Source organism: Neofelis nebulosa, chromosome 5 (assembly GCF_028018385.1).
Source record: "Neofelis nebulosa isolate mNeoNeb1 chromosome 5, mNeoNeb1.pri, whole genome shotgun sequence".
NCBI classification, from domain to species: domain Eukaryota; kingdom Metazoa; phylum Chordata; class Mammalia; order Carnivora; family Felidae; genus Neofelis; species Neofelis nebulosa.
The window spans coordinates 38,294,640-38,307,465 of NC_080786.1; positions in this window are offsets into that span (position 1 = coordinate 38,294,640).

A 12,826-nucleotide genomic window follows, 5' to 3' on the forward strand; every position below is an offset into this window, starting at 1 on the left:
CTTTGGCTACTGTTGATAGTGCTGCTATAAACATCGGGGTGCATGTGCCCCTTCAAAACAGCATACCTGTATCTCTTGGATAAATGCCTAGTAGTGCAATTGCTGGGTCATAGGGTAGTTCTATTTTTAATTTTTTGAGGAATCTCCATACTGTTTTCCACAGTGACTGCATCAGCTTGCATTCCCACCAGCAATGCAAGAGATCCTTTGTCCACATCCTCACCAACACCTGTTGTTGCCTGAGTTGTTAATGTTAGCTATTCTGACAGGTGTGAGGTGGTATCTCTTTGTGGTTTTGATTTGTTTTTTTTGTTTGGTTTTTTTTGTGTGTGTGTGTGTGTGTGTGTGTGTGTGTGTGTGTGTGTGTGTAAGGGGAGATTTTATTTTAAGAAAAAACAAAAATTTTTTTTTTTTGTTTTTTTATTTTTTATTTTTTAATATATGAAATTTACTGTCAAATTGGTTTCCATACAACACCCAGTGCTCATCCCAAAAGGTGCCCTCCTCAGTACCCATCACCCACCCTGCCCTCCCTCCCACCCCCCATCAACCCTCAGTTTGTTCTCAGTTTTTAACAGTCTCTTATGCTTTGGCTCTCTCCCACTCTAACCTCTTTTTTTTTTTTTTTTTTTCCTCCCCCTCCCCCATGGGTTTCTGTTACGTTTCTCAGGATCCACATAAGAGTGAAACCATATGGTATCTGTCTTTCTCTGTATGGCTTATTTCACTTAGCATCACACTCTTGTGGTTTTGATTTGTATTTCCCTGATGAGTGATGCTGCACATTTTTTCATGTGTCAGTTGGCCATCTGGATGTCTCCTTTGGAGAAGTGTCTATTCATGTCTTTTGCCCATTTTTTCACTGGATTACTTGTTTTTTGGGTGTTGAGTTTGATAAGTTCTTTACAGATTTTGGATACTAACCCTTTATCTAATTTGTCGTTTACAAATATCTTCTCCCATTCTGTCGGTTGCCTTTTAGTTTTCCTGATTGTTTCCTTCGCTGTGCAGAAGCTTTTTATTTTGATGAGGTCCCAATAGTTCATTTTTGCTTTTGTTTCCCTTGCCTCTGGAGAAGTGTTGAGTAAGAAGTTGCTGCGGCCAAGATCAAAGAGTTTTTTGCCTGCTTTCTCCTCGAGGATTTTGATGGCTTCCTGTCTTACATTGAGGTGTTCATCCATTTTGAGTTTATTTTTGTGTATGGTGTAAGAAAGTGGTCCAGTTTCATTCTTCTGCATGTTGCTGTCCAGTTTTCCTAGAACCCCTTGCTGAAGAGACTCTTCATTCCATTGGGTAGTCTTCCCTGCTTTGTCAAAGATTAGTTGGCCATATGTTTGTGGGTCCATTTCTGGGTTCTCTATTCTGTTCCATTGATCTGAGTATCTGTTTTTGTGCCAGTACCATATTGTTTTGCCGATTACAGCTTTTTTAAAAAAAATTTTTTAATTTTTAATTTTTTTTTTTAACGTTTATTTATTTTTGAGACAGAGAGAGACAGAGCATGAACGGGGGAGGGTCAGAGAGAGGGAGACACAGAATCTGAAACAGGCTCCAGGCTCTGAGCTGTCAGCACAGAGCCCGACGCGGGGCTGCATCACGACCTGAGCCGAAGTCAGACGCTTAACCAACTGAGCCACCCAGGCGCCCCAGATTACAGCTTTGTAGTACAGTTTGAAGTCCGGGATTGTGATGCCTTCCGCTTTGGTTTTATTTTTTCAGGATTGCTTTGGCTATTCGGGGTCTTTTCTGGTTCCATACAAATTTTAGGATTATTTGTTCTAGCTCTGTGAAGAATGCTGGTGTTACTTTGATAGGGATTGCATTGAATATGTAGATTGCTTTGGATAGTATTGACATTTTAACAATATTTGTTCTTCCTATCCAGGTGCATGGAATATTTTTCCACTTTTTTGTGTCTTCAATTTCTTTTATAAGCTTTCTAAAGTTTTCAGTGTATAGATTTTTCACCTCTTTGGTTAGATTTATTCCTGGATATCTTACGGTTTTTGGTGCAATTGTAAATGGGATCGATTCCTTGATTTCTCTTTCTGTGGCTTCATTGTTGGTGTATAGGAATGCAACTGATTTCTGTGCATTGATTTTATGTCCTGCAACTTTGCTGAATTCATGACTCAGTTCTAGCAGTTTTTTTGTGGAATCTTTTGGAGTTTCCATATAGACTATCGTGTCATCTACGAAGAGTGAAAGTTTGACCTCGTCCTGGCTGATTTGGATGCCTTTTATTTCTTTGTGTTGTCAGATTGCAGAGGCTAAGACTTCCAATACTATGTTGAATAATGTGGCAAGAGTGGACATCCCTGTCTTGTTCCTGACCTTAGGGGAAAGCTCTCAGTTTTTCCCCATTGAGGATGATATTGGTGTTGGGTCATTCATATATGGCTTTTATGATCTTGAGGTATGCTCCTATCCCTACTTTCTTGAGGGTTTTTATCAAGAAAGGATGCTGTATTTTGTCAAGTGCTTTCTCTGCATCTACTGAGAGGATCATATGGTTCTTGTCCTTTCTTTTATTGATGTGGTGAATCACACTGATTGTTTTGCAGATATTGAAGCAGCCCTGCATCCCAGGTATAAATCCCACTTCGTTGTGGTGAAATAATTTTTTAAATGTATTGCTGGATCCGGTTGGTTAATATCTTATTGAGGATTTTTGCATCCATGTTCATCAGGGAAATTGGTCTATAGTTCTCCTTTTTAGTGGGGTCTCTGTCTGGTTTTGGAATCAAGGTAATGCTGGCTTCATAGAAAGAGTTTGGAAGTTTTCCTTCCATTTCTATTTTTTGGAACAGCTTCAAGAGAATAGGTGTTAAGTCTTCCTGAAATGTTTGGTAGAATTCCCCTGGAAAGCCACCTGGCCCTGGACTCTTGTTTTTTGGGAGATTTTTGATTACTAATTCAATTTCCTTACTGGTTATGGGTCTGTTCAAATTTTCTATTTCTTCCTGTTTCAGTTTTGGTAGTGTATGTGTTTCTAGGAATTTTTCCATTTCTTCCAGATTGCCCATTTTGTTGGCATATAATTGCTCATAATATTCTCTTATTATTGTTTTTACTTCTGCTGTGTTGGTTGTGATCTCTCCTCTTTCATTCTTGATTTTATTTATTTGGGTCCTTTCCTTTTTCTTTTTGATCACACTGACTAGTGGCTTATCAATTTTGTTAATTCTTTCAAAGAACCAGCTTCTGGTTTCATTGATCTGTTCTGTTTTTGTTTTTTGTTTTTTTGTCTTTTTTATGATTTCAATAGCATTAATTTCTGCTCTACTCTTTATTACTTTTTGTCTTCTGGTTTTGGGTTTTATTTGCTATTCTTTTACCAGCTCCTTAAGGCGTAAGATTAGGTTGTGTATCAGATCTTTCTTCCTTCTTTAGGAAGGCCTGAAAGACCTCCTTTGCTGCGTCCCAGAGGTTTTGGGTTGTGGTGTTATCATTTTCATTGGCTTCCATGAACTTTTTAATTTCCTCTTTAACTTTTTGGTTAGCCCATTCATTCTTTAGTAGGATGTTCTTCAGTCTCCAAGTATTTGTTACCTTTCCAAATTTTTTCTTGTGGTTGATTTTGAGTTTCATAGCGTTGTGGTCTGAAAATATGCACGGTAAGATCTCGACCTTTTTGTACTCATTGAGGGCTGATTTGTGTCCCAGTATGTGGCCTGTTCTGGAGAACGTACCATGTGCACTGGAGAAGAATGTATATTCCGCTGCTTTAGGGTGAAATGTTCTGAATATATCTGTTAAGTCCATCTGGTCCAGTGTGTCATTCAAAGCCATTGTTTCCTTGTTGATTAGTTGATTAGATGATCTGTCCATTGCTGTGAGTGGGGTGTTGAAGTCTGCTACTATTATGGTATTACTATTGATGAGTTTCTTTATGTTTGTGATTAATTGATTTACATATTTGGGTGCTGTCACATTTGGTGCATAAATGTTTCCAATTGTTAGGTCTTCTTGGTAGATAGACCCCTTAATTATGATACAATGCCCTTCTTCATCTCGTTAACAGTATTTTAAAGTCTAGATTGTCTGATACAAGTATGGCTACTTGGCTTTGTTGGCCGTTAGCATGATAGATGGTTCTCCATCCCCTTACTTTCAATCTGAAGTTGTCTTTAGGTCTAAAGTGGGTCTCTTGTAAACAGCATATAGATGGATCTCGTTTTCTTATCCATTCTGTTACCCTAGGTCTTTTGATAGGAGCATTGAGTCCATTGACGATTAAAGTAAGTACTAAAAGATACCAATTCATTGCCATTATGTTGCTTGCAGAGTTGGAGTTTCTGGTGGTATTTCTCTTCCTTTCTAGTCTTTGTTGCCTTTGGTCTTTATTTGTTTGTTTGTTTTTTTCTTTCATCTTTTCTCCCCTCAGAGAGTCCCCCTCAAAATTTCTTGCAGGGTTGGTTTACTGATCACAAACTCCTTTAATTTTTGTTTTTCTGGGAAACTTTTTCTCTCTCCTATTTTGAATGACAGCCTTGCTGGATAAAGAATTCTTGGTTACATATTTTTCTGATTCAGCACATTGAATATATCCTGCCACTCCTTTCTGGCCTGCCAAGTTTCTGTGCATGGGTCTGCTGCAAACCTGATCTGTCTTCCCTTGTAGGTTAGGGACTTTTTTTCCCTTGCTGCTTTCATGATTCTCTCCTTGCCTGAGTATTTTGTGAATTTGACTATGATATGCCTTGTTGATGGTCAGTTTTTGTTGAACCTAATGGGGGTCCTCTGTGCTTCCTGGATTTTGATGTCTGTGTCTTTCCCCAGGTTAGGAAAGTTTTCTGCTATGATTTATTCACATAACCCTCTACCCCTATTTCTCTCTCTTCCTCTTCTGGGACCCCTATGATTCTGATGTTGTTCCTTTTTAATGAGTCACTGATTTCTCTAATTCTTAAATCATGCTCTTTTGCCTTCATCTCCCTCTTTTTTTGTGCTTCATTATTCCCTATAAGTTTGTCCTCTGTATAGCTGATTGTCTGTTCTGCCTCATCCATCCTTGCTGCCACGGCATCCATCCGTGATTGCAGCTCAGTTACAGCATTTTTAATTTCATTCTATTTTTTTACTTCTTTTATCTCTGCAGAAAGGGATTCTAATCTATTTTCGACTCCAGCTAGTATTCTTATTATCGTGATTCTAAATTCTGGTTCAGACATCTTGCTTGTATCTGTGTTGGTTACATCCCTGACTGTCATTTCTTCCAGCTCTTTTCTTTTGGGGTGAATTCCTTCATTTCGTCATTTTGAAGGGAGAGAAGGAATTAATCAGGTAAAAAAAATTAAAATAAAAAAAAAATACTAAAATTAAAAAATTAAAAACACACACACATAAATTATGCTAGATCCTAGGTGTGTTTTGGTCTGGGTGTTGAAAGGGTCTTGATAGATTAGAGAAAAAAGAGGAAAGAAAAAAAAGGAAATTGTCTGAAAATTTGAAAAAATGAGTACACCGAAGTAGAATAAAATGAAATGATGGAAGTAAAATATATTTGAAAAAATTTACACAAAAGTAAAAAAAAATATATAGTAGAAAAATATTTAAAAATATTTTTAATACAAATTGAAAATAAAAATGAATTTTTCATCTTTCTGTATTCATGAAAACAAAAAGAAACAAAAAAGAGAAAAAAGAAAAAAAAAGAAAAACTGAATATATGGACTGGCAAACAGACTGAAATATGACAGAAATTACTTCGTTTTCCCCTAGAAGTCAAACTGTGAAACGCTTTATAGTCCATAAACTAAGCAGGTGGAGAGACTTGTGTTCCTGAAGAGCTTAGCCCAGTTGGGTGGAGCTTAGTGTAATGGCTCCATTCTCCACTAGATGGCGCTGCCTAGCTTATTGGGGTGGATTATTGCGGTGCTCGTCGGTGTGTGTGCGCGCACGCGCATGCACGCGTAGGGCGAAAATGGAGTCACCCAGCTGTTCAAACTCTAGTATCGGAACTCTGTTCTTCCCAATCAGCAATCGCGTACCAGTCCTTTGTTTTCGGCTTCTGTCCACTCCCCGCTTTTACACTGTCTGTGACCAAGCGCCAGGCAGAACCTCCCTCCTGAGTTTTATCTCAGATGTGGCTGTTTTTCCTGACCCCTTATTTCTGAGGGACTATGGCTTTGACCCTTTCTGTCCCTCTGCTGGAAATGACCGGGTGCTGGCTGCGCCCAGGAACGTTTGCGAGACTATGCTGCTGCTGATGCCCAGAGCCTGAGGCTGGGTGCCAGCCGGTCCCAGAAGAAGTTTACGCGGTCATGTAGCAGCAGCGTTTCAGGGATTATGGAAAATCACAACACGCATCTGGCACCAGGCTTCACCCTTAACGACCTTGTTCCAGCACCAGTGCATGTGGTTGTTCTCCCGGGTCCACTGGGGCCTTTGTCTTTGGGGGAATCACACAGCCTCTACCAGCTGTCCTCCCAGCAGGGGAACTGGCTCTCCCCGCGGCCCCAAGACCTCCAGACTTCACTCTGCTCCTGGGGATTCACCCTTGTCACCAGAGCACCGCCAGGTATCGAGCTATGGAGTTTCAGACTCTGTGATCCCTCTATTTATAGAGTCTTAATGGAATTTAAGCCCTCTTCTTTCTCCTTTCTCCCTTTTTTGTTCAGTCCCTGCGGCTGTTTCCGCTTTTCCACTTTCTCTCAGCTGCTTTTGAGGGGGGGGGGGTGCTTTTCCCATTTCCCCACTTCCCCCCCATCTCAATCCTCTCTCTGCACGCAAAAACAGCTCCTTGCCCTCTGTGGCTTCTCTCTCCCCCAGTTCACATCTCCATGCCGTGTACCTGCTGAATTGTGTGATTCAGGTGGTGCAGATTGTCGTGTTAATCCTCAGATCAGTTTTCTAGTTGTGCAGGATGGTTTAGTGTTGGTCTGGCTGTATTTCATGGATGGGAGACACACAAAAAACTTCCATGCTATTCTGCCATGTTGGCTCCTCCCACCTTAATATTTTTATTAACTAGATTTTTAAAAATACTTTTTATTAGTTGTCATTTATTATTGTAGAGTTCCATGACAAAAGTTTCTGAGAGAAAGCCCATAAAGGAATATTTAATTGTGAACAACTTAAATAGGGTATATGGTGAAGGAACATAGAGAACAGTATGAAATATGATGAAGCACTAGAATTTTTGCCCAAGTTCAAAGTAAAAAAAAAAAAATCACATTAACAGAACTGAGCTGCAATGTGGGAATTTTCACAAGATGAATGGACAGAGAAGAGTATCCTGAGAGAAGACTAAGGTTAGTGATGTGAGGAGACTTGAACTCCTGTATTTTGTGTATATGTGTATGTTACAGTTGGTATTTTCAGATTATGCAGAAATAAGTAATGTACCCTAAAAATACCCTTTAGACTGGAGAACTGAAATGATAAAGAATTTGAAAAGGAAATGACACTTTAAATTCTGCTCAGAAATAATGGCTTTGTAGTAATGTCCTCAGGACATTTGTAAAACTCTTCAGAGTTCTTGCAACTTAAACAAACATGAAGCCGGAAGAGCAAAACTTTGATTCAAAACACTATTTGATCCTCCATAAAGCGGAAGCATTGAATTTGAAAAGAATAAGCACCTCACTATATGTTGGCTACCTTAGCAGCTAAATAGTCCTATTCCATGAAGTGCTATTAGATGATTTTTCTTGTTTCAGCATATTTTGTTTTATGGCATTGCAATAGCCAACAGGTGTGAGCGGTTTATTAAGAGCATTTAGGAAAATGAGTTTCAGATGGTTTTTGGCCATGCTAGCATTGTAGTAAAAGATCTGTCAAACTGTTCACTTACTTCTGGAAAAGTAAACTATTTGGGTCTAATATAGGTCTTCCTCACAGGGTATAGTGAGGTATCAAAACTCAAATGGTGATCTAAGTAGATTTTTTATCTATATTCTCCAATCACAACATTCAGCTAATGTGAATGTCAACTCTAAATTTCAAAATCACGTATTATGTGTACCCTCAGGTGCTATTTCATCGGGTGCTTAGCCACAACTTCTTATATATCCCATCTTATTTTAAGAATGTGTCCTCCCTAGAAAAATCTACAGCATGTTCAGCTCTGTGCCAAGTACTGTGTATGTGTAAGTGCCACCAAGCAGAAATATCACTCATCAAGTACTTCTTAAGAGGCATCAACTTCTAAAAATACTGGTTTAAGTCTGCATTGATCTCTCTAAAAGCATGTTTTATTTTACTTAAATAGCAGGTGTACGTTAGAGAAAGTCTTTAAGCAGGGAATGATCTGTTTACCTGTTTGTTCTCCTGACTCAATGTAGAAATTGTCAAAACCTCTCAGAATATCCTTTATTTGCATATACTTTGTAATGAAACCTAGTATATTCTTAACTTTGTTGTATAATAAAGCCATGACTAACAATGTATGAAGGAGAGAAAGTTTTGGTGCTAAGATAAATAATTACTCTGTCTACTATATATTTCAGAGCTTATAATACTATTAGTGGTAAGGTGCAGAATTCACCTATCTAGATCTGTTTAGAACAGTTTATCATCTTATATGGCACATACACTGATAATTGTCCTATCCAGTGAAGAGTGCAAATGATTCTCTTTAAGTGCCGTAGCCTATCACAGTGGAATTCAAAGTACTGAGCTACACAGATCACCACCTCCTCATAGCTTTGCTTGAACCTCATACAACCTTATATAACTTGGACTGTAGAAAAAAAAACCTTCAAGCTATTTTTAGTGCCTGAGTACACTAATGCCTACACCTCTTTGTGTCCTTACATGCACCCATTGGGGGTCCAAAGGTCCTTGACTTTGCAAAGCTTCTTGTGTCTGTGTGGCAGATGGTTTACCTCTATTGAAACAGGACCCCCCCCCCCATTAAAAAAAAACAAAACTGTTTATTTTGAGAGAGAGAGAGAGCGCTAGCAGGGGAGGGTCAGAGGAGAGAGAGAATCCCAAGCAGGCTCCTTAGGGCTTGAACTCATGAGCTGTGAGATCATGACCTGAGCAAAAGTCAAGAGTAAAATGCTTAACCGACTGAGCCACCTAGGTGCCCCAGAAACAGAACATTTTGATGAAAATGGAGGAGAATATAATATGCTTTTGGCAGAAATAGAGGACTTCCCCTGCCCTCCTTACCTCCTCTGATTGACCTCCCCACTTTCTGTGAAGCTTTTAGTTCTTTCCTTGCAGAATGTGTTGCAGACAACAAAGTAAATATGACAACATGCCTGATTTGGGCTAAAGTGCCTTCTCTCTGATTAATTTGTACAGATCCTTACCTTTGACCAAACCACTGCCCAATGCAAGAAGAAAGACTGGAGCAAGGGCATGAAATATTAGATGTAATCACTTCCATAATCTCCTGTATGAATGTGTCCAGTTGTCAAACCTTAGGACCTTAGAGTTCTTTGGATATTTTGGGTAGAATATGATTTCTAAAAATGAATTTCTAACCTTGATCATCTTTTTTTTATTTTTTAATTTTTAAAATTTTTTTATGTTTATTTATTTTTGAGGGACAGACAGAGACAGTGGATGAGCAGGGGAGGGACAAACTGAGGGTAAGACACAGAATCTGAAGCAGACTCCAGGCTCTGAGCTGTCAGCACATAGCCCCATGTGGGGCTTGAACCCACAAACCATGAGACCATGACCTGAGCTGAAGTCGGACGCTCAACCAATTGAGCCACCCAGGCGCCCCTAACCTTGATCATATTTAATAAATCTAGATTATTTCCTATAGGGCTTGACAGGCACAAAGTTCACAGAAGGTGAGTGCTTCCTGGAAAACCTAGTTCTTTGTATTGTGTGGCCCAGCAGGACTTGGCCAGCCATACAACATAATAACTGGACTCCAAAGACTCTTTTCAGGCTACCGTCATTGCAAAGCATGGGTTCTGATCACTTTCCAGCTGTGTGGCCTTGGTCAAGATGCTTAACCAGGGCATTTTGAGCCCATTTCCTCATCTGCAGCATGAGTATGCCATCCAGGTTACAAGGGTCATCAACACACTGAGCATTTACTATGCACCAGGCACTGTTCTAGGTCCTGGGAATATAAGGTGATGAATAGCACAGACAAGGTCTTTTGGAATTTACATACTAGTGGGAGAGTCAGACAAAAAAAAAAAAAAAGATAATTTCAGATGGTAAAATGGACTGAAAAAACACAGTGGTGAGATAGAAAGTGGGTGAGAGGTACTTTCATAGATAGGGTAGTCAAAGAGGGCCTCCCAATGGCACTAACATTGGGAGCTGAGCTGAATAATAACATGGAGCTAGCTATGTGAAGATAAGGCACTGAGTGCTCTGGGCCAAGGGAGCTGCCAGTATGGAATTTTTAAGCGGGAACAATGTTGGTGTGTTGAGGAATGGAAAAGCACTTGAGGAAAGCAGTCAGCGTGGCTTGAGGGCAGTGAGGAAAGGAAGGTGTGGCATGAGATGAGGTTCAGTGGAACTTGACAGTTTAAGCAAGGGGGTGACCTGATGTCGTTTCAGAAGCTCACTCGGTCACTGAGCAGGGAGAATGGGAGAGGAGCAAGGGGAGAAGCAGGGAGACCAGTTAGGAGGTTCTTGGCTGTGGAGATTAAATGGTCTTATAAGTAAAGTATCCAGCATCGCCCCAAGCAAACAGCAGCTCCCTGATAAATAATTCACCCTTTCCTCTCATCATGTTCTTGGATCTTTGATTTCTTTTCCCCCAACAGAGGCTCAGTATTCACTGTAAGATTAACTTCACTTGGCCTCTCTTAAACCAAGCTGGCTACATCACGACAGAGCATCCCTGTCGCTCTTGGGCTGGTAGATGAGGAACTGATAAATTGTGAAGACTGCATAAGCATTCTTTCATATATTCGGTGTGCTGCCGGCCACTGCTCCTGCTACCTACTGCCCTGCACAGTGAAACTAGGTGTTACTTAGAAAAAAAGAGTCATGTGGTTAAGTAAATTGGAAACACTAGGCTAATAGGCTTTTTCAGCAGAACTTCTCATAAAGGACTGAGACTATGTACTCTGTATCCCCAGGCAGGAGACATTATGTCATATTTCCCCAACTTAGCTGATCTCGGAAGGCTAAAGTTCTACTGGAAAGACTCTGGAAAACACTTTCAAGCTGGGATTGGGCAACTATTTTTCAGAGTCTGATGATCTGATTAATGGGTTAGTTAGATGTGTCAGTGTCCTTTGGCACAAACAACAGAGGACATCTCTAGCGAAGTTAAGCAAAAAGGAATTCAGTGGAAGCCTATGGAATCTCTGAGAATTGACAGTGTAGCTGGTGAGCCAAATGTGGGAATCAGCAGGACAGGAGAAAGCAGTGGGCTGAGGGAGCCAGAATCCAGCGGTGGGCAATCTGGCCAGGCTACCCACCCAGACGATCACAGCTCCAGTGTTCTGCAGCTGCTTGGTCTTTCGGTTGGAGGTGTACATTCCAGGAAGGGAGCACCACATGGACCTTGCTTTGCAGGTTATCAACTTTTAGAAAATATGACTTTAGTGGCCACAAACAATCCTTTACTGTAGCTTGCCAAGGCCCTGTTGTTAGAAACTTGAGTTGTTGCTTTTTCTATTCTCAGTAATGCTGTGATGAATATCACTATGCATAATACTTTTGTTTTCATTCCTTCAAAATTTTTTTGGATTATTCTCAGATATGGAATTATTGGGTCAGAGAACATAAACACTTTAAAGCTCATATTGCCAACTGTCTTTCCAAAAATGTACCATTATAGAGTTTCTGTGATGTGGGGGATGGGTATGTCACCACACCTTTGCCAACACTGGGAGTTTGTGACATACTACTTTAAAAAGAAATTCAAATTGGATGAAATTACTTGCTCCCAGCTGGGGAGATTTCTGGAATCTATAAAACAGAGGGTGATTTTGGCAGGCTATATAGATGAGTGAGGTAACTAGTCTAGTCATCTGAAGAAATGTGTGGGTCTAAAGCAATCCTACTTGCATCAACCATACTGAGTGATAGCTATGTCCTTAGATCCACACTGATTTCTTCTGACAGGTCAGGCAAAAGGCCAAAGACTCCCAATATGAATCTATTGATTATAACTTAGTTTTTTAAAAAAAAATCACTATTTCTATACTATGTTTAGAAGAGAGAAATTATTTAATAACTCAAATGTAAGTTTTTTGGGTGATGTTAGCTGTTTTCATTTTTTTACATGTGATTTTTCAGGTTAGTTTTTCACGTGTGTAAGTGTATGAGTGTGGTCCTGTGTTGTGTGATGAGGATTGGGGGTGATAGAGGGGAGTATATTTCTGGTACATTAAAAGATCAAGCCAAGCAATGCTGTCTCCTTCCACCCGCCCTCCCCCTGCCCCCCAAACAAGGGACACCTAGATGGGTATCTTTTTTTTCCCTACTATATCTTGACGTATTTAGTTAGGGGAAACCTTCTCCTCCCTGATGATTTTTGAGATGGAATGCTGTAAAGTCTTCCTGCACTAAGGGTTAAAAAATTGGACCTGCATGTTCTTATTCTCCAAATCTTATCTTGTGTTTGATTAGAACAGTAGCAATATTGAACATCCAATATGGTAGCAAGGTAGGGGAGTGAGACATATCTCCCCTAAACTTCCTACCCTACATCATCAGGGGTGATGAGACGTCTCCAGCTTCTGCACCAGGGAGAACCCAGCACTTTTGGTGTGGGTTTGCCCCTTTAACAACAGAGGTCAGATTAGGAGTGAACCTCCCTTAAGCCTCTGCCCCCCAACAGCAAAGGTCAAGAAGAAGTCCTCATTTTGGGGTCAGTTGGCTAAGTGTCTGACTCTTGATCTTGGCTCAAGTCATGGTCTCATGGTTGGTGAGATCGAGCCCCAAG